Genomic DNA, 22,246 nt, shown 5'->3' with positions numbered 1-22,246 from the left:
TGTTATTGTTGATAAATGTAAAGTTATACACTTGGGGGTAAGAATGTGTATGCATCATACATAGTAGGGGGAGTAGAACTGGGGGAATCCATAGCGGAGAAGGATCTTGGGGAATCCATAGCGGAGAAGGATCTGGGGAATCCATAGCGGAGAAGGATCTTGGGGAATCCATAGCGGAGAAGGATCTGGGGAATCCATAGCGGAGAAGGATCTGGGGAATCCATAGCGGAGAAGGATCTGGGGGAATCCATAGTGGAGAAGGATCTGGGGAATCCATAGTGGAGAAGGATCTGGGGAATCCATAGCGGAGAAGGATCTGGGGAATCCATAGCGGAGAAGGATCTGGGGGAATCAATAGCGGAGAAGGATCTGGGGAATCCATAGCGGGGAAGGATCTGGGGAATCCATAGCAGAGAAGGATCTGGGGGAATCCATAGCGGAGAAGGATCTGGGGGAATCCATAGCGGAGAAGGATCTGGGTGTTCTGGTAGATCCTAAGCCTAATAATATCATGCAATGCCAAGCTGCAGTTCTTCCTCTCAGGGGATCTGGAAGGGATTTTTTCCCCTGCTGGAGCAAATTGGATCATGCTTTTTTGGGGGTTTTCGCCTTCCTCTGGATCAACTGCGGGTATAGGATTGTGTATATGGGATTGTATGGTTTTGTTTCCCTTTTATTGGTTAAACTGGATGGACCTGTTTCTTTTTTTTTAACCAGACTAACTATGTAACTATAGGTAACTATGTAACTATGTATATTGTGTTTAAGATGCCCATGTAAAAGTTTTTTTAAATTATCAATATTCCCCACTGACACCCCCGACCACATCCTTACTGCTCTGGCAGTAAAGAACGCCCTACCAGTGGCGGCCGGCCCATAGGGGGCGCAGGGGCGCCGCCCCCCCCCCCCCCAAATAAAAAGAAAAAGAAAAAAAAAGATTTAAAAAAAAAAAAAAAATTTGCCCACAAGGGGCGCCCGTCTCATTGGTGCCTATGGGGGTGGGGTTTTCCACCCGCAGAGGCGCCGATAGACAGCCTTCTGGGGCGTAACTGTAGCGCAGAACTCTGCGCTACACCACCCCCCTTTTGGCGTCCGCCGCATTGGTGCCGATGGGGGGTGGGGTTTTCCACCAGCAGAGGCGCCAATTGGCGGCCTTCTGGGGCATAACTGTAGCGCAGAGCAATGCGCTACACCACCCCCTTTTGTGATGTCTTGGATCATGATTGGTCCATACTCCAGCCTGGACCAATCATGATTCAGGACATCCATGGTGACCTCGTTGGGGGGCGGTGCCGGTGCGTGCATCAGTCACTCACCGTCACCGCCCGGTCACTTTCCCGCCGCAGCCCGCCGCAGAAGAGGAGTCGCGAGGAGGGGAGAAGCCGCCGCCGGGAGCCGAGCAGAAGAGGACGGACGTCGGAGTAGCGAGGAGGGGAGAAGCCGCCGCCGGGAGCCGAGCCGTCGCCAGGTAAGTGCCTATTCCATCACCTGTGCCATGCCTATTCCACCACCTGCGCCATGCCTGTACCATCTGTGCCATGCCTATTCCACCACCTGCGCCATGCCTGTACCATCTGTGCCATGCCTATTCCACCACCTGCGCCATGCCTGTACCATCTGTGCCATGCCTATTCCACCACCTGCGCCATGCCTGTACCATCTGTGCCATGCCTATTCCACCACCTGCGCCATGCCTGTGCCATGCCGATTCCACCACCTGCGCCATGCCTGTACCATCTGTGCCATGCCTATTCCACCACCTGCGCCATGCCTGTACCATCTGTGCCATGCCTATTCCACCACCTGCGCCATGTCTGTACCATCTGTGCCATGCCTATTCCATCACCTGTGCCATGCCTGTGCCATGCCTATTCCACCACCTGCGCCATGCCTGTACCATCTGTACCATGCCTATTCCACCACCTGCGCCATGCCTGTGCCAATGCCAATTCCACCACCTGCGCCATGCCTGTACCATCTGTGCCATGCCTATTCCACCACCTGCGCCATGCCTGTACCATCTGTGCCATGCCTATTCCACCACCTGCGCCATGCCTGTGCCATGCCTATTCCACCACCTGCGCCATGCCTGTACCATCTGTGCCATGCCTATTCCACCACCGGCGCCATGCGTCCGCCGCATTGGTGCCGATGGGGGGTGGGGTTTTCCACCAGCAGAGGCGCCAATACCATCACCTGTGTCATGCCTATTCCATCACCTGTGCCATGCCTGTACCACCTGTGCCATGCCTATTCCATCACCTGTGCCATGCCTATTCCATCACCTGTGCCATGCCTGTACCATCTGTGCCATGCCTATTCCACCACCTGCGCCATGCCTGTGCCATGCCTATTCCACCACCTGCGCCATGCCTGTACCATCTGTGCCATGCCTATTCCACCACCTGTGCCATGCCTGTACCATCTGTGCCATGCCTATTCCACCACCTGCGCCATGCCTGTGCCATGCCTATTCCACCACCTGCGCCATGCCTGTACCATCTGTGCCATGCCTATTCCACCACCGGCGCCATGCGTCCGCCGCATTGGTGCCGATGGGGGGTGGGGTTTTCCACCAGCAGAGGCGCCAATACCATCACCTGTGTCATGCCTATTCCATCACCTGTGCCATGCCTGTACCACCTGTGCCATGCCTATTCCATCACCTGTGCCATGCCTATTCCATCACCTGTGGCATGCCTGTACCATCTGTGCCATGCCTATTCCACCACCTGCGCCATGCCTGTGCCATGCCTATTCCACCACCTGCGCCATGCCTGTACCATCTGTGCCATGCCTATTCCACCACCTGCGCCATGCCTGTACCATCTGTGCCATGCCTATTCCACCACCTGCGCCATGCCTGTGCCATGCCTATTCCACCACCTGCGCCATGCCTGTACCATCTGTGCCATGCCTATTCCACCACCTGCGCCATGCCTGTACCATCTGTGCCATGCCTATTCCACCACCTGCGCCATGCCTGTACCATCTGTGCCATGCCTATTCCATCACCTGTGCCATGCCTGTGCCATGCCTATTCCACCACCTGCGCCATGCCTTTACCATCTGTGCCATGCCTATTCCACCACCTGCGCCATGCCTGTGCCATGCCTATTCCACCACCTGCGCCATGCCTGTACCATCTGTGCCATGCCTATTCCACCACCTGTGCCATGACCTTACCATCACCTGTGCCATGCCTATACCATCTGTGCCATGCCTGTACCATCACCTGTGCAATGCCTGTACCATCACCTGTGCCATGCCTATTCCACCACCTGCGCCATGCCTATTCCACCACCTGTGCCATGACCTTACCATCACCTGTGCCATGCCTATTCCATCACCTGTGCCATGCCTATTCCATCACCTGCGCCATGCCTGTACCATCTGTGCCATGCCTATTCCATCACCTGTGCCATGCCTATACCATCTGTGCCATGCCTATTCCACCACCTGTGCCATGCCTATACCATCTGTGCCATGCCTATTCCACCACCTGTGCCATGCCTATACCATCATCTGTGCCATGCCTATTCCATCACCTGTGCCATGCCTATACCATCTGTGCCATGACCTTACCATCACCTGTGCCATGCCTGTACCATCTGTGCCATGCCTATACCATCTGTGCCATGCCTATTCCATCACCTGTGCCATGCCTATACCATCTGTGCCATGCCTATTCCATCACCTATGCCATGCCTGTACCATCTGTGCCCTGCCTATATCATCACCTGTGCCATGCCTGTACCATCACCTGTGCCATGCCTGTACCATTTGTGCCATGCCTATTCCATCACCTGTGCCATGCCTGTACCATCACCCGTGCAATGCCTATTCCATCACCTGTGCCATGCCTATACCATCACCCGTGCAATGCCTGTACCATCACCTGTGCAATGCCTATTCCATCACCTGTGTCATGCCTGTACCATCACCTGTGCCATGCCTGTACCATCTGTGCCATGCCTATTCCTTTACCTGTGCCATGCCTATACCATCTGTGCCATGCCTATTCCATCACCTGTGCCATGCCTGTACCATCTGTGCCCTGCCTATACCATCACCTGTGCCATGCCTGTACCATCACCTGTGCCATGCCTGTACCATCTGTGCCATGCCTATTCCATCACCTGTGCCATGACTATACCATCTGTGCCATGCCTGTACCATCACCTGTGCCATGCCTGTACCATCACCTGTGCAATGCCTGTACCATCACCTGTGCCATGCCTATACCATTACCTGTGCCATGCCTATACCATCACCTGTGCCATGCCTATTCCATCACCTGTGCCATGCCTGTACGTTCTGTGCCATGCCTATTCCATCACCTGCGCCATGCCTGTACCATCTGTGCCATGCCTATTCCATCACCTGTGCCATGCCTATACCATCTGTGCCATGCCTATTCCACCACCTGTGCCATGCCTATACCATCTGTTCCATGCCTATTCCACCACCTGTGCCATGCCTATACCATCATCTGTGCCATGCCTATTCCATCACCTGTGCCATGCCTATACCATCTATGCCATGCCTATTCCATCACCTGTGCCATGACCTTACCATCACCTGTGCCATGCCTGTACCATCTGTGCCATGCCTGTACCATCACCTGTGCAATGCCTGTACCATCACCTGTGCAATGCCTATTCCATCACTTGTGCCATGCCTATACCATCACCTGTGCAATGCCTGTACCATCACCTGTGCAATGCCTATTCCATCACCTGTGCCATGCCTGTACCATCACCTGTGCCATGCCTGTACCATCTGTGCCATGCCTATACCATCTGTGCCATGCCTATTCCATCACCTGTGCCATGCCTGTACCATCACCTGTGCAATGCCTGTACCATCACCTGTGCCATGCCTATTCCATCACCTGTTCCATGCCTATACCATCTGTGCCATGCCTATTCCATCACCTGTGCCATGATCTCAAAGTCATGCAATTTTTTTACCGCGTTTTTTGCCGCGAAGCAATACCTATTACATTTTTGTTTTTGCACCCCCCCAAAAATTTTGAGCACCAGCCGCCACTGCGCCCTACACCAGGGGTCTCCAAACTATTGTCCTCCAGTTGTTCAGAGACTACAATTCCTATCATGCCTAGTCCTGTCTGTGAATGTCAGAGTTTTACAATGCCTCATGGGACGTGTAGTTCCACAACAGCTGGAGGACTGCAGTGTAGAGATCCCTGCCTTATACAGTTTAAGGTTAGAGTGCTTCTCGTCCAACTTCATTTAGTTGCCACATGCCTTGTTAAGCGACCTGAGACTGAATACTTTTCTTCCAATGCTACAGTCACCATTTAGATATTTGTATATTGTGATCATATCTCATCTTAAAGTGGAACTTCACCCAACAATGGAAGTTGTTCTTTTCTTCCTCCTTCCCCTCTCCTCAACTATGTTTGGATTTTTATTTTTTTTTGACACATACCCACTAGCACTTTAATTTCAACTGCCTAGGTGACCAGAGCGGAGTTTGTACCCCCCTTCCTGACGTCAACCTACTGTGTCATGCCACAGGTCTCAGAAGGCCGCAGAACAGTTCATTTAGAAAGACAATGAAGCCACAAGAAGTCATAGCCAGCTCCCCACAGTTAACATAGAGGTTTCAGGGACCTGGAGACTAGCAAAGAACCAGCCCTGGTGAGGACAACGCTGGATCCATAGACAGGTAAATGTCTGTTTATTATTGTACTGTTTTGAATTTTAATTTTTTGAAATCTGAAGCTCCTCCTTAAGCATCTTTTCTCCTTGGAGAATAACATGCTGCAAAACTTCAAAACCATATATTAAAAAAACAAATAATGAATTATGAGAAAAAAATACGATAATCAAAGTGTTGACAATCAAGTGTGAATGTGTATCATTCAAATAAAGACATCACAAATCATGGCAAAGTTCCAGAAAGTGAAACATCTTGAATGTGCCATAATTCCACTGTGCAATTGGGATCAGAGGTGTTCCACCAGAAAGAAAGCCTCCACTGACCCCCAAAGGGCCAAACCCTCAGCACCACTAAACTGATCCCCACTAAAAAGGTCCGACTTACAAACCTGGTTGATCCTGCTGTTCTCTATCTCCCCCTCCTGTCCATGTCCCCAATTCAGCTAGGGATTTTGCAGCTGTGGTGGCAGTTCTGCACATGCTCAGTTTTCAGTGAGTTTCTATGCTGAACATTTCCTCCTTCCACATCTGAGCAGCCCACGTGACTACAGAATCACACATGTAGGCGTATACACAGTGATAAGTGACAGACCACTCCCTCCCTCCTCCTCCATGCCCACTAACTAGGTAAACACAATGAAGGAGAATGTTATGTGTAGATTAATGGAGGCTTCACCTCCCTCTTATTCTAAGAAACAGACACAAGTTTTAATGGGCAGAAATCCACCCACACCGTGTGATTGCCAAAAAAATAATAAAGATTTGATTTCAAATATATATTTGTATGACAATTTAAACTGTTTTTTTTTAATATTTATTAATTATTTTTACTTTTAATTTTTTTTTTTAAATGTATTATTTATTTTTACTTTGTATCCCAAAGACTCTTTTTATTTTTTTTATTTTGAACATGTTACCAGCAGAGAACTAGAAGCTCCTCCTGCTTATGTTTCCCTGCAGACAGGCTGGGAGAGAGCTGGGTCATGTGGTAGCTGAATATCGTTTAGGAAAAAAGTACTTGGATGTTTTTTTTAATTAAAATAATTACAGTGTTATCAGCAACATACAGAAATAGAAGGGACAAATACACAGTGTGTGTTTAGTATCACTTCAAAGCTGATGCTCACAGTCCAAAAAGAGAAGGCCAAAAGTTGCCTCTGAGGACGTCACCCATGATGAAACATGTTGGGTGGAGTCCCAGTGATTCTGGATTAAACACACAGTTGTAAGTGGGAGGGACTTGAGCTTTTTTGGTTATTGGCTTTCACCTTCTGGAGGTTCCCAAGACTCTGTCCCTAGGCCCCTACTATCCTCTCTCATTACCTCTTCCCTGTGCTAGTTGATAATCTCCCACAGCTTCCAATCCCATCTCTATGTAGCCCCATCCCCATAGGGCCCGCTAGAAGTTGTCTGTCCCCAGAAGTCCTGACCTTGCAATCCTCCCGACACCTCTGACACCCTGGGTTCTGACATAATTTGAAGAGAGAGTGCGAATGCAAAAGACACCCAAAGAATTATCAGAGATTGCAAATTGATATTTTACTGGATATTCTTGAGTTAACACAGGGAAAGAAAATGTAAAATGTGGGTATTCCCCCAAATTGCAACTTTAGCAGCAAACAGAATTACGGAGATGCATTATGAAATGGTAATAACAGTAAACCTGGGGATAGAAACCAACGGATCTTAAGGGAAACCTATGGCCCCAGGTACAAGAGAGGGGGAGGGAAGACCTTTTGTCAGTTAGCTCCCTCTACGCCCAGACGCCACAGGTAGAAAGAAATAACAAAACCCAAAATGTAAAACCTGAGTGAGATTTCCCCTTTAAGATAAACAAGCGTTGAAGGCTAATTCCTTTGTGTTGGGAGAGTCCTTAAAGTAGGGATGCCTGGAATCTTTAGCTAGCTATGAAGGGGTCCAAAGATGTTGCTGTGCAATGGCAACCAGCGAAGGCAAAAAGAATAAGCAAGGTGTCCCAGGAGAAGGCCTTTGATGTACAAATGGTGGGGTGACGTTGTCTGCATGCAGTATCTCTGAATGTAATATTAAGGGTGGGCTTCTGCCCGCTCACCAATCCTGGAGATACCAAGGCTTTTGCAGATAGGGCGTCCTGGAGCAGGCTCTTGACGGATCTGCAGTCAGTTGAAGATGCTCAACTGGCCACCTGATGATTCAGGGATTCAGCAGTGTCTGTGTGGGCATGGGTGAGATTGGCCCCGGATAGTCACTCTGAGGTCTCCTGGGATAAGGCTCACTCATGGAAAAGCCCTCCGCGCCTGCTCACCCCAACCAGGGGAGCCTAGCCTCTCGCTCCCATAGCTGCAGGTCTCATGTTCCAAGAGAACGAGCCCCTCCCCAGACAGTTCTATTTAACCGGTTGCCGACCGCCGCACGAGTATATACTGCGGCGGTCAGCCCCGGCCAGGCAGAGTGACGTAGGGGTACGTCACTCGCCTGTCACTGACTTGTGAGCCAATTGCGGGCGCCCGCCCCGGCTCGTTCACTGACAAGTCAGAGCGTGTGACCGGCGGACCCGATCGTCCGCCGGTCACTCACGATCGCTCCGGTGAAGGGAGAAAGTCAGGCGGCTTATGTAAACAAGCCGCCTGTCATTCTCCCTGGTGTAAAAATGAAGATCAGACGGTTCTACTATGTAGGACCGTTGATCTTTGTTTTTACACCAATAGCCATGTCCCTTTACAGTTAGAATCACGCCCCTAGGACACACTTAACCCCTCCCTCTCCAATACAGTTAACCCCTTCCATGCCAGTGTCATTTTTGCAGTAACAGTGCATATGTATAGCACTGATTACTGTAGTAATGTCACTGGTAACCCCAAAAGTGTCAAAAATGTCAGTCAAGGGTCCGATCTGTCCGCCGCAATGTCGCAGTACCTTAATAAAAATTGCAGATCGCCGCCATTACACGTTAAAAAAAACCACCAAAAATGACAAAAATCTTTCCCTTTGTTAGTAAACGCGATAACTTTTGCGCAAACCAATCAAAATACGCTTTTTGTGATTTTTTTTACCAAACATATGTAGCATAAAACAAATTGGCCGAAAATGTTAAAAAATTTTGATTTTTACATTTTTTTGGGGGGAATTTCATATAAAAAAATGTGAAAAATATTGTTATTTTTGCAAAATTGATGCTCTTTTTTTGTTTATAGCGCATGATCAAAAAATCGCACAGGTGATCAAATACCACCAAAAGAAAGCTCTGTTTATGGGAAAAAAAGGACGTCAAATTCGTTTAGGTACAGCGTCGCACGACCGCGCAATGGTCCGTTAAAGTCACGCAGTAAAAAATCGCAAAATACCCCCTGGTCTTTTAGCAGCCAAATCCTCCGGGGCTTAAGTGGTTATTAACTGCTCACCCAGAATTCTTTCTCGCTCCAGCCAGCTGGCTTTCTGGACTACATATTTAACGATCCCCTGCTTTCAGTAGTGGTCTCTCTCTCTCTGCAATCAGGAAATGATGTCATATTCCCCATGCTGGGCACTAGAGGGAACAAAGCTCAATGAAATCTTCATTAAGGAATGTCCCATGATGGCAAGAGCGATATACCCAGCACTTTGCGACATCTACACACAAATCAATCTCTCTACTCCTTGGCTCACCTCTTCAATCCCCTTATGTTACGCTTATTGATTCACTGACATATCGGTTTGGATGTCACACCACTTCCTCAAACCTAATACGTCCAAAACTGACCTCATAACGTTTTATTCTCCTGATTCCCTCTACTCTGACGTTACCATCGAGATCAATAGCACAACTCTCAGTCACACGACACGTGCCAGGGTGCTAGGTGTAATCCTAGACTCTGAAACCTCCTTTTTGCCCTACATCCAATCACTGGCTAAAACAATTCCAAGCATTTTAAAAATGTTCCTCTTCCTAACGAACACCACAAACAAATTCACTCTCCGGTTATGTTGGTATAGAATTGTGTATATTGGATTGTATTATTATTATTTTTTTTTATTGGTTGAACTGGATGGATTTTCTCTCTTTTTTCAACCTGACTAACTATGTAACTGTTATCTCTCACTTCAAATGTTGCAACTCCCTTCTCAATGGCCTACCTTTACACAAGCTACCCCCCCTCCAATCCACAATGATTGCTACTACCAGACTCATCCATCTTACCAACTATTAGGTATTCACTGCCTACACTGGCTATCCCTACACTGGCTTCTACATGCCCACCGCATAAAATTCAAAATTCTAACAACAGCATTCAAAGCCATTGACAGCTCTGCCCCGAGCTACATGACCAATCTTATCTCAAAATACCACACAAACCATCCTCTCCTCCCAAGACCACCTTCTCTCTAGCTCCCTCATTACCAGGGGCTGACTGGCAACCTTCAGCCCAGGGGGAAAATGCAAACCAGAGGCCCATGGTGCAGGGACTTGCCCCCCCTCCCACTCTTCCTCTTCCCAGCCTCCTCCTGACCCCCATTCCAGGCTGAAGCTTCGCTCCAGGTACTCTCTACTCACTGGCGGAATTTGGGTTCCCAATCTGGCCAGCAAGGGGTGGTTGGGGGCGGCTGGGACAGCTTGGTTGGGGCTGGCCGGGGAAGGAGAGTCTCCAGTGGGGCATGAAACTGGCCTTTGCTCAGACACAGTTTACACCATCCATGCTGAGGGAGGCTTGCGCTCTGTCCCCGTCTTCTACCCGCACTCAGTACATCAGCAGCAGGGACTTTTCACTTCTCTTCACCAGGAATTCTTTAGGCATGTCTGTGGCAGAAGCTGTGCAGCCTTTTTACTGGGAACTAGAGCGGCCCAAGGGGCAACCGCCCCCCTGCCCCCTGGCCCAGTCCTCCCCTGCTCGTTACCTCCTCCTATTCTTGCCTCCAGGACTTCTTTGGAGCTTCTCCCATCCTCTGCAACTCTCTACCCAAATCTCTCTGGCTGCCTCCTACTCTGTCCACCTTTAGGCAATCCCTAAAAACTCACAGAGGAAGCCTACCCCACCTCCGCCTACAAAAATGAACTTCTACCCTCTTCATCAACCTATCCCTCAGTTATTACCTTTTTTAACACTTGCCCCTCCCCTTTGGAATTCTCACAAGCAGGGCCCTCCTAACCCTCTTGTGTTGAATTGTATTGGAACTGCACTGCCCCCCTTCATTTTGTAAACTTCTATGCAAACTATTGCTGTTATATAAATCCCGTATAATAATAATATCCAGTGGTCAGATGATCACTCAGCTCTTGGTCTTAGATCCAGTGTGGGGCAACTGCATTGCCCCATGGAGGTGAGTATGTATTTGTGTGTTTGACTACCCCAGGGTTCTCCTTTAATAAACCATTGGAAGTGTTTTGCTATTGAAAAGTGCCAAAAAAAAAACTGTTATTCGTATCATAAATTCAGAGCTGCCCTTTGCCCTGTGATTACTTCCTGTGTTATCGTAGGAAGTCTAATTAACCATCCCAGTTCTTATATTGACTCTAGAATGATTAATGTCTATGTTACAGAGATAAGGAGAAGGTGAGGTGAGAAGGTGAGGGTTTAAGTAGCTATAAAGCAACTGGGCAGGGCTGACACCACAATAAGGCTGTGTGTTATCATCCCACAACAGGAAATTACAGCGGCGTGCATTTCTGGCAGATCAACGGGTCATTTTCTGCACTTGTCAGGTCTTTAAAGAGATGTAACATTGTGATTTTTATTTTTTGGTCTTGGCATACACCTTAAAGGGCATAGAGAAGTTAGTGACTATTTTGGCTACTGGGGTTCATCTTCTCATTGTCCATTTTCTTGGACCACATCATCTTTGCAGAGGCTCAAAGGGGCTAAAAACATAAAAGTAACTTGAAAAAAAAAAAAAGACACAACTATGAAAAGGAGACTGCCATTTGTATTCATTAGGGTGTATGTTGTAAAACTGGTGCTTCTGGACATTTTTTCACTTAATTTGCCTATCCACCCTCCAGATAAAAGACGGTGGTGCTCAACCTGCAGATATTAGGGGGGGCCAGAACCTCTTTTAAGAGGAAGAGTGGGTTTGATAATAAATGTGAACGAACCAGTAAGGAGTGAAAATAGACACAGAGGGGAGGAACCTTCTAGCTGTATCTAGGAGGCTGCTTCCACCATTTAAGGGGCATACACACGGGCTTAATATTGTACTGTATCGGGCCAGTTTAATAGAAAACGGGCCGACATTCGCTCCATGTGTATGGCAGCAGGTCTGACAGAAACCGGCCAAACATCAAGCCTCTGTCCAAGGGGCATGAGCAAAGAAGGTCTGCTGATCGGCATGCCGTCTGTCAGAACACAATGGCTAAGTGGGGGAGATCGCTGTACTAACATCCTGAGCTCTTCAGTTTTTTTCCCCCATTGTATTGAACAAAAAAAAAAGTGTGTGTAATAGGCTTTAGTTGCTCTTAAATAGGGATGATCGAACTTTTGAAAAGTTCGGTTCGGCCAGAACATCCGAACTACCCGAAAGTTCGGCCCGGATTGCAGAACCCCATTGAAATCAATGGGACCCGAACTTCGGTAATCAAAAAACACAATTTTAAAGCCCTAAAACCCAATAAATGCCCCTAAAAAGTGCCGAGGGTTCTGAGTCATGCCCCATTGACTATTAATCACACAAAAAAAGTTCTTAAAAATTGTCATTTTTGATAAAAAAGGCAATTATTGAAAAAATTAAAAAAAAAATAGTATCTGGGGGGTCTAAAAAGTGTACCTGTGAAGTTTCAGCTCTGTAGCATGTCCAGAACCAGAAAAAAAGAGATTGTTTGTATTTTGTCACTTTCAGAGCACTAATATGGCTCCGCTCCCGTCAGCATTTTTTTTTTGCTGCAGGCGTTGGGTTCTTTGGAGGCAGGTAAAACATCTGAACTTCTGTATAGGGGTATACAGTATATACACACACACTTATATGTATATTACACTTACACATATATAGGTGTGTTAGGAGCATAGCCATATTTGCTAATTATTTCATTAGCAAAGGTATAGTGTTCTGCTCCTTTAACACCTATATATGTGCAGATGTATATATACAAACATGGGTGTATGTATATATATATATATATACCCCTATAGACATGTTCAGATGTCATGCCTGACTCCAAACATGTCCTCAAAAAAGCACTATCAACGCCTGCAGCATAAAGAATGCTGACGGGAGCGAAGCCATATTCCTGTTCCGAAGTGACACAGAGAAACGATCTTTTCTCTATAGCGGTCACCCTGCTATGGAAGGGTTTTGTCACCCTTCCATAGCAGTCACAGTCAGTTAACCCTACACTACACTACGGTCCCCTTGCACTTAACACTTTCCCTACAGAAACTGAATAAATTAAAGCTAACTATAGTGAAAAATAGCACCCTAACTACACTAGATATCCCTTTCCTCACACTAAAAATTGCTAAATTACACTTTGTAACACATTGTAACAGAACAGCATTCCACTCTCTTTCATGTCCCGTATAAGAATGCTAGGAATTTGGCGGGGGCTATCTTATATACTGGGGGGCGTATTCACTAATGATTGGACTATGGACCCCCTAGTCACTCCAATCACATTCCTAGCATTCTCCTGCCCCTCAATTGGCTTTTACTGATGGTTCTGGTCCAATCACAGGCTTTTAAAGCCCAGTTCCTGAACCATTGCATTTTGGTCAGTTCTGGTTGCCGAATTCCGAACTTTTTGGGTAAAAAGTTCTAAATTCGGCCGAACCTCGAACAGCCAATGTTCGGGTCGAACCGATGGTCGACCCGAATCGTTCGATCATCCCTAGTAAGCACCCCCTAGGGACACTATGAACCCTTTGATCGTCCCTGATGTAAACCCCTTCCCTGCCAGTGTCATTATAACAGTAACAGTGCATATTTTTAGCACTGATTACTGTAGTAATGTCACTGGTCTCCAAAAAGTGTCGAAAGTGTCAGTTAGGTGTCTGATCTGTCCGCCGCAATGTCGCAGTCCCGATACAAATCACTGATCTCCGCCATTACTAGTAAAAAAAAAAAAAAAAAATTCCATAAAATTATCCCTTAGTTTGTAGACGCGATAACTTTTGCGTAAACCAATCAATATACGCTTTTTGGGGGGTTTTTTTTACCAAAAATATGTAGCAGAATACATATTGGCCTAAATTGATGAACAAATTAGATTTTGTTTTTTGCATTTTTATTGGCTGTGTTTTATAGCAGGAAGTAAATAATATTGTTTTTTTTTTTTTTTTTTCAGAATTGTCGCTCTTTTCTTGTTTATAACGCAAAAAAATAAAAACCACACAGGTGATCTAATACCCCTAAAATAAATCTTTATTTGTGGGTAAAAAAGACATAAATTTTATTTGGGTACAGCGTTGCACGACTGCACAATTGTCAGTTTAAGTAACGCAGTGCCGAATCGCAAAAAATGGCCTGGACATTAAGGGGGTAAAACCTTCCGGGCCAGAAGTGGTTAAACCATCTATAGCACATGTGTCAAACACAAGGTCCGGGGCCGAATCCAGCCTGCCAGGCCATTTCATGTGGTCCTCGCACCTCTCTTGCAGCTTGTCTCTGCCCCACATTATCTCAGCTGTTAGCAGTAGAGAGCAGGAAAGAACTCCTCTATCAGACCCTGCACTTCTCTGTGCACCTGTGGACAGGTTCATCTCTACCCCCAATTAGCATTTGGCAGTAGAGGGGATGACAGAACTCAACCTACAGATCCTGCGCCTCTCTGTACAGCCATAACACCCCTCATCTCCGCCTCCACTGGTCTCAGCATTCAGCAGACTCCAGCCCTTCTCTGGTCCTCCTCCAGACCCTGCACTTTCTGCTTCCCAGCTCCACCCCCAGCTTCTTCCTGGCAGCAGCACAAGGTAAAGTGGGTGCACTAGGATTTAAGGGAGGGTAGGGGACTCTTCATCTCTGATGGTGGGGAAGCTCTTGATATCTGATGTAAGGGGGTGGGTTGTTCTGGACATCCAGTCTTACAGATACATCTGGTCCTTTCAGGGCAACCATAATGCTGATGTGGCCCGCAATTAAATTGAGTTTGACACCCCTGATCTATAGGCAGCCTTCACAATGCCAAGCATTAGATGGAAGGATGGAAGTTTTGCAGGCCAGATTCTGGAATTGCATTTCCTCACCTGGAAGTCCAATGGACAAGCCGGGGTTTAGTGGACCAAAAAATGGCAGCTCATTCGTCCAATCATTTATATCCAGCCACGGAAAAGTGTATATTGGTGGGGACATTTTACATAATATCACTATATTTTCCCCCACACACCATCCAGCTAACCTCTTCCAGTAGACATAGAAGAACTTCTATGTTCCATATGTTTGGTGTGGTGGTGTACCGTCACCTATCTGAAATCTCTGGCAGTGGTTGAATCCAAGGGAAAAATATTGGTTTGGGGTAAATTTTAATGATAATTTTTATTCAAATGTTAAACTATTTTTATTATTACTATAAATCATTCCCAACCCCTGATATTGGTCCTCAATGCCTGATAAATAACTTGCGCAAATCAGTCAATATACTCTTACTGGAATTTTTTTTTTACCAAAAATATGTAGCAGAATACATATTGGCCTAAATATATGAAGAAATTCGATTTTTTTTTTTTTACATTTTTTTTTTTAATTGGATATGTTTTATGGCAGAAAGTAGTCTTTTTTTATTTTTTAGAGCAGAAAATAAAAAAACCCAGTGGTGATCAAATACCACCAAAAGAAAAAATTATATAAATTTAATTTGGGCAAATTCCAGTATATACTGTAGTTTGTAGACGCTATAACATTTGTGCAAACCGACCAATATACTCTTACTGGTATTTTTTTGACCAAAAATATGTAGCAGAATACATATAGTTATATTGTTACATAGTTACGTAGTAGTGGAGGTTGAATAAAGACAACAGTCCATCCAGTTCAACCCAGCAGGCGTGTGTGTGTGTCAGTGATGATATTCATTTCCCATATCCCTGAATATTGTGTTCTTTGAGATTCACGTCCAAGAGTCTTTTAAAAGTATTGATACTCCCCGCTGAAACCACCAATTGTGGAGGAGAGTTCCACATTCTTACCGCCCTGACAGTGAAAAACCCCTCTACGTAGCTTGAGGTCAAACCGATTCTCCTCTAATCTCATTGTGTGGCCACTAGACTAAATAGTTTATTTCCTATGCTGGGATCGCCATTGAGGTATTTGTAATTCGCTATCATGTCCCCTCTCAGGCGTCTTTTCTCCAGGGAGAATGAGTTAAGCGCGTCTAATCGCTCCTCGTAAGTAAGGTCTTCAAATCCACTAAATAGTTTGGACTCTCTCAAGTTCCAGCACGTCCCTTCTGAGGATTGGTGACCAGAACTGGACAGAATACTCCAGATGTGACCGGACCAGTGCTTTATAAAGTGGTAGGATTATAGTTTTATCTCTGGAAATTATCCCCTTTTTTATGCATGCTAATATTCTGCCGGCTTTGGCAGCTGCAGCTTGACATTGCATGCTATTACTTAGTCAATCTTCCACTAGGATCCCCCAGATCTTTCTCCATCCTGGATTTCCCCAGAGCCCCCCCCTCCCCCCAGTGAGTAGTATGTGTTTATGTTTTTAGTCCCCAAGTGTATTTACCTTACATTTCTCCACATTAAACCTCATATGTCTATGTTATTTGCCATGTTGTTGCCCACTCTGTTATTTTGTTCAGGTCCTTCTGTAAGATTTCTACGTCGTGATGAGAAGTTATTGCCCTGCCTATTTTTGTGCCATCTGCAAAAACTGAGATTGAGCTAATGATCCTGTCCTCTATATTATTTATGAATAAAGTGAACAGAATTGGTCCCAGAACAGAGCCTTGGGGGACCCCACTTACCACTCCAGACCAGTCTGAGTACACGTTATTTATCACCGCCCTTTGGACATGTCCCTGTAACCAGTTTTCTATCCAAGAACAAACCTTGTGGTCGATGCCTGCAGTCCTTAGCTTGTATATTAAGCGTATATGGGGAACTGTACCAAATGCCTTCGCAAAATCCAGATACACCACATCAAAAGGCCTCCCCCTGTCTAGTTCATTGCTCACCTCCTCGTAGAATGTTCACAGATTGGTCTGGCAAGAACGCCCCTTTGTAAACCCATGCTGATTACTTCTAATGATACTGTTGTCCTCAACAAATTCTTGGATATAGTCCCTTATCATCCCCTCCAATAATTTACATACTATTGATGTCAGGCTGACTGGCCTATATTTTCCCTGAACATGTCTCTGCCCTTTTTTTGAATATTGGTATCACATTGGCTTTCCTCCAGTCAGCTGGTACAGTTCCTGTCAGTATACTGTCCACAAAGATTAGGAACAACGGTCTAGATATAACCTGGCTGATTTCCTTGAGTACTTTCGGGTGTAAGCCGTCTGGTCCTGGTGATTTATTTGCATTAATCTTATTAAGTCTTTCCTTGATTCCAGCCTCTGTTAGCCACAGTGATATGTCCTATGATGTGCTGCTAACAATACTGTCGTGGTCAGTATACCATTTAGTATAGTTTACAGTTAAGCATTTAGTACAGTTGCCTTCTCTGTGTCCTCTGTAACCATCATCCCATCATTGTTATTTATGTGTGCAACATGCTCTGACCTCACTTTTTTACTATTAATATATCTAAAGTATTTCTTAGGGTTTGTCTTACTCTCCTCTGCCATGTGTCTCTCATAGTCTTTTTTAGCCACCCTAATTATGTTTTTACATTTCTTGTTACATTCCTTATATTGTTGGAAAGCTGATAATATCCCCTCCCTTTTATATTTCTTAAAGGCCATTTTTTTCTCAAATAAGTATTTTTACTTTACGGTTTAGCCACCCTGGTCTGACCTTGGCTCCTTTGTATTTATTTCCCATTGGAATACACTGTGTGATGCCTTTGTTTAATATGTTTCTAAAGCATTCCCATTTCTCCTCCGTGTTCAATGTTTCTAGGGTTAGGTCTCAATTGATGCCCTCTAGTATTGAGCACAACTCAGAAAAGTTTGCTCTTCTGAAGTTTAGGGTTCTTGTGCTCCCCGTGTGCCTTGTTTTCCTATGATTTCTGCTAAATGTGATCATCCTGTGATCGCTAGATCCAAAGTTGTCCCGTATTGCCACATCTGAGATTAGACTTGGATTGTTCGGAATTAATAGATCTGGCAATGCATTATTTCTAGTAGGAGAATCCACCAATTGAGACATGAAATTGTCCTGTAAGACATTCATGAATTGACGGGCCTTTAATAAGTGAGCTGTCCCCACATCCCAGTGAATATCGGGATAATTGAAGTCAATGCCAATCCTATCTGTGATAGAAGGTTCAACTCCACCTCCTCCCTCAGGTTGGGGGGCCTATAACATACCCCCACTATTACTTTCCCCCTTACTTCTTCCCTGTGGAGTTCTACCCACACGGTATCCACCTCATCACTTGTCCCTTCCACAATGTAACTCTTCTCTACCACCCTTACATCATTTTTGATATAGAGACATACCCCTCCCCCTCTTTTACCCTCCCTGTCCCTCCTATACAAGCAATACCCTTGAATATTTGCCACCCCCACAAAACCAGGTCCTCCTCATGTATTAACAGTTCCAGTTCTTCCTTTTTGTTTGCTAGGTTCCTGGCATTTGTGTATACTCCTCTCAGTGTTATATGAGTGGATATTGATTTCTCATTAAGTTTTCTCATGCTTTGTTTGTGATTAGACCACTCATTCCCCCCGGTAGTTGACATTACCGTTATATTGCCGCTGCTGACTCCCATAATACCCTCTGTCCTAAGCTCACTGCTGACTGTTACTACCTTTGAACTCTCCCCCCAAAACCTAGTTTAAAATCCCCTCCAACTTTGTGGCCATCTTTCTTCCCAGTAGAGCTGTACCATCCCCATTAAGGTGCAGCCCGTCCCCACTAAAGAGCCGGTAACCGACTGAGAAGTCAGCCCAGTTTTCCATGAACCCGAAATCCTCCTTCCTAAACCAGTTCCTCAGCCACTTGTTCAATTCCCTAAGCTCTTTCTGCCTCTCTGGTGTGGCTCGAGGCACAGGTAGTATTTCTGAGAAAACCACCTTGGAGGTCCTTTTCCTCAATCTATTCCCTAATTCCCTGAAATAGTTTTTTAGGACTCTCCGCCTTCCTCTTTGTCATTGGTTGCCTACGTGCACCATGACTACAGGGTCCTCCCCAGCCCCGCCCAATAATCTGTCCACCCTATCCACGATGTGACGAACCCGAGCGCCCGGTAAACAACATACTGTTCGGCGAACAGTCTTTTTGACAGATTGCTCTATGTGTCCTCCAAATGATTGAGTCCCCTACTACCACTACCTGTCTAACCTTTCCTGCATCTCTGCAGCCCCTCCTTACCAGAGTCATCACTCCCCTGGCAGCTAGGAGAGGGCACCTGCTCCAGCACTGCCACCCCTGGGCTTATATCCCCAACATCATGCAAATTGGCATATTTATTGGGGTGTACCAACTCAGGACTGGCCTCCCTAGCACTCTTCGCTCTTCTCCTCCTTCTAACTGTCACCCAACTACCTACCTCCTGCTCCTGTGCCTCTTTGTCTCAACCCTCCTCTACGCTTGCCCCCGCCAGCACCTGCTGGGTAATGTCCAAGCTCCTTTCCAGGTTGTTGATGCTGCGCAGTGTTACCACCTTGTTTTCTAGATCCAGAATCTGAGCTTCCAGAGAAACAAGTCGCACACATCTCACACAGCAGTATTGGCCCTCGAATGGTTCATCAAGGAACGCATACATGGAGCAAGATGTGCAGTGTGTGGCATCTCCAATCCTATTGGACATTATTACCCTCTATTCTAATGGTGATATTAAGGATAACAACCTGCTATTTGTTACCTACACTACTCCAAGCTCCCCTGATACTATACCTATTCCAATTACTTCACAGTCACTCTAAGCACCCCGCGTCGCTCTCAGGACCCTGTGTCATTCATCACTCACAGCATCCCGTGTCACCCCCCACGTTACCCTCCACTTCACTCTCAGCATCCCACATCCCACTCAGCATCACTGGCAGCTGGCTGCATCACTCTCAATGCTCCGTGTCCCACTCAGCATCACTCTCAACACCCTGTGTCTGACTTAGCATCACTCACATCACCCCGTCTCCCTCTCAGTGTCACTCTCAGCACCCAGCGCCCTCTCAGCCACCTGCGTTACTCTCAGCACCCAGCACCCTCTCAGCCACCTGTCACTCTCAGCACCCTGCGTCCCACTCAGCACCTCACGTCTCACTAAGCGCCCCAGTCAGTGTCCCACATTCCACTTAGCATCACACTCAGCACACAGCACACTCTTAACGCCCCACGTCACTCACAGCACAGCGTGTCACTCTCTGTACCCCACGTCACTCCCAGCACCCAGTGCTAAGGTGCTCCCAGTCCCAATGGACTCCCAGTCACAAAGGTACTCACTGAGATACTTCCAGTCGCAAGATACTCCCAGAGTCCCAAGATACTCCCAATCACAAGGGTACTCTCAGTCACAAGGGTACTAAGTCACAATGGTACTCCCAGTCACAAAAAAATAAAAATAAAAACCCAGTGATGATCAAATACCACCAAGAGAAAGCTCTATGTGTGGGGAAAAAAATATATGTACAGCGTTGCATGACCACGCGATTGTCAGTTAAAGTAACTCAGTGCCATTTTGCAAAAAATGGCCTGGCTGTGAAGCGGGGTAAACCTTTCAGAGGTCAGGTGGATAATAAAATTACAAGAAATGAATATTGTTGAAATTAGGAAAAAAACTTCTAATATTTGGAATCTTGTATACAATTCTCATGTGCTTTTGTTAAGCTATGAGACCTTCACTTCATTGATTGTTTTATCTTTATTTGTCATTGCCAGCTCTCACTGTTGATGTGAATGAAAAATAAATCTTAATTTTTAATGCAATCCAGAACCAGCAGTTGGGCATCTTAAGAACAGAGGGGATAATTTACTAAAGGCAAACCAGTGATTCTTTTTGCAAGAGAATTTTCACTTAGCTCAGTCAATGTGGTGACAGTTCACTTTGCTAGGAATACCCAACCACAAGAGATTCTCATTGACCCAAAGTTGGACCACTCCAGGTCACACAAATGTGCCTCCAAATCAAATGATGGAAGTCAGCAGAGCTTCACCTCTCAGTTTTCCCTTGACCCAAAGTTGGTTCCCTCTGATGTTGGAGTTCCAGGTCAAACAGACGTGCCTCCAAACCAAATGATGGAATTCCAGGTCAAACAGATGTGCCTCCAAACCAAATGATGGAATTCCAGGTCAAACAGATGTGCCTCAAAACCAAATGATGGAATTCCAGGTCAAACAGATGTGCCTCCAAATCAAATGATGGAATTCAGAAGAGCTCCACCACTCAGTTTCCCCCTGACCCAATGTTTGTCCCCTCTGGTGCTGGATTTCCAGGTCACACAGATGTGCCTCCAAATCAAATGATGGAAGTCAGCAGAGCTTCACCTCTCAGTTTGCCCCTGACTCAATGTTGGCCCCTTCAGTGCCAGAGTTCCAGGTCAAACAGATGTGCCTCCAAACCAAATGATGGAAGTTATTTGGGCTTCACCTAATACACTAAGGAAAATTCCCTTGCAAAGTGAACAGAGTATTTGCCTTTAGTAAATCAGCCCATATGTGTATATTATAAGCTGATAGCATTAAACTTTGGGCTGGATAAGAGCTTCCCCTTTGATTTCATAGACTAGAGACTTCCAATTTATGACATTTCCAAGGAGACCACCAGAGATGACCTTCTGTATGTCTTGTGGTGTCAGGGCATAATCCCACATGTGGACGTCACTTATTTCACCAACAAATGACTGAGAAACATCAAACCCTCCACCAAAACAATCTTGTTCCTGTCCCAGAACAATGCTGGTCTCATTTGCGATAGAAGACCCTTTCATGGAGACTCTTCTGGGGTAGAGTTTCCCGTTGACCCAAAGTTGGACCACTCCAGTTTTGGAGTTCCAAGTCACACAGATGTGCCTCCAGTCCACAGACTCATGGTCTGTCTTAAAATTAGTGACTTCCTGGTTGATATGTACGGAACAAGTGTCTGGAGGCTGTAAGTAGATGAGAAAGGCATTGTCCTTCCCGGGAGTAGCAAGAGAGAAGGGTGTATAGGGGCGGGAAAGGTCGGTATAGGAACGTAGACAAACGCTGACTTTCTGCAATGGCTCTGTAATTGTAGGTTTTAGTAAGACGTGAGGTGTGTAGGTTTCTCTGGGGAAGACGATAACTTTACTCTCCAAGTCTAGGGAAACAAAAAAAAAAAAAACGAATTACTGATATACAGTAGATCAAAGCTTTAGATGCTGAACTATAGAACTTAGAATGTATTTATAGACAACAGAATAAAAAATCAATTGGATACTCACATATCTGTCAGAACAGTCAGTGTATTCCTTTTTGTTTTGTATATGTAGCACCCTCTAGTGTGCTACTGGATTAATGCAGGCAGATTTATGTTAGATTCATTGTTAAGTTTGTGAGTCTGAAATTGGGTCAGGGTTTAATGCAGGTCGGGCTGGATGACTTACA

The 22,246-nt window shown here is 46.0% G+C and overlaps 1 pseudogene across 1 annotated transcript in view; it reads right to left on the bottom strand.

Annotated features, from left to right (window-relative positions):
* The window catches only part of LOC309554231 (C-reactive protein-like), a 342,461-nt pseudogene extending 320,741 nt beyond the window's left edge, over positions 1 to 21,720 (bottom strand). Inside the window, exon 1 of the transcript XR_014226197.1 lies at positions 21,546 to 21,720. The product of XR_014226197.1 is annotated as a C-reactive protein-like (transcript). The remainder of the gene's footprint in view (positions 1 to 21,545) is intronic.
* Between the last annotated feature and the right edge of the window lie 526 nt (positions 21,721 to 22,246).

This window comes from Pelophylax lessonae, assembly GCF_965119305.1.
Source record: "Pelophylax lessonae genome assembly, chromosome: 4".
Taxonomy (NCBI): domain Eukaryota; kingdom Metazoa; phylum Chordata; class Amphibia; order Anura; family Ranidae; genus Pelophylax; species Pelophylax lessonae.
Note: the sequence above shows the minus strand (reverse complement) of the source record. Positions and strands in the feature narration are given on the sequence as shown.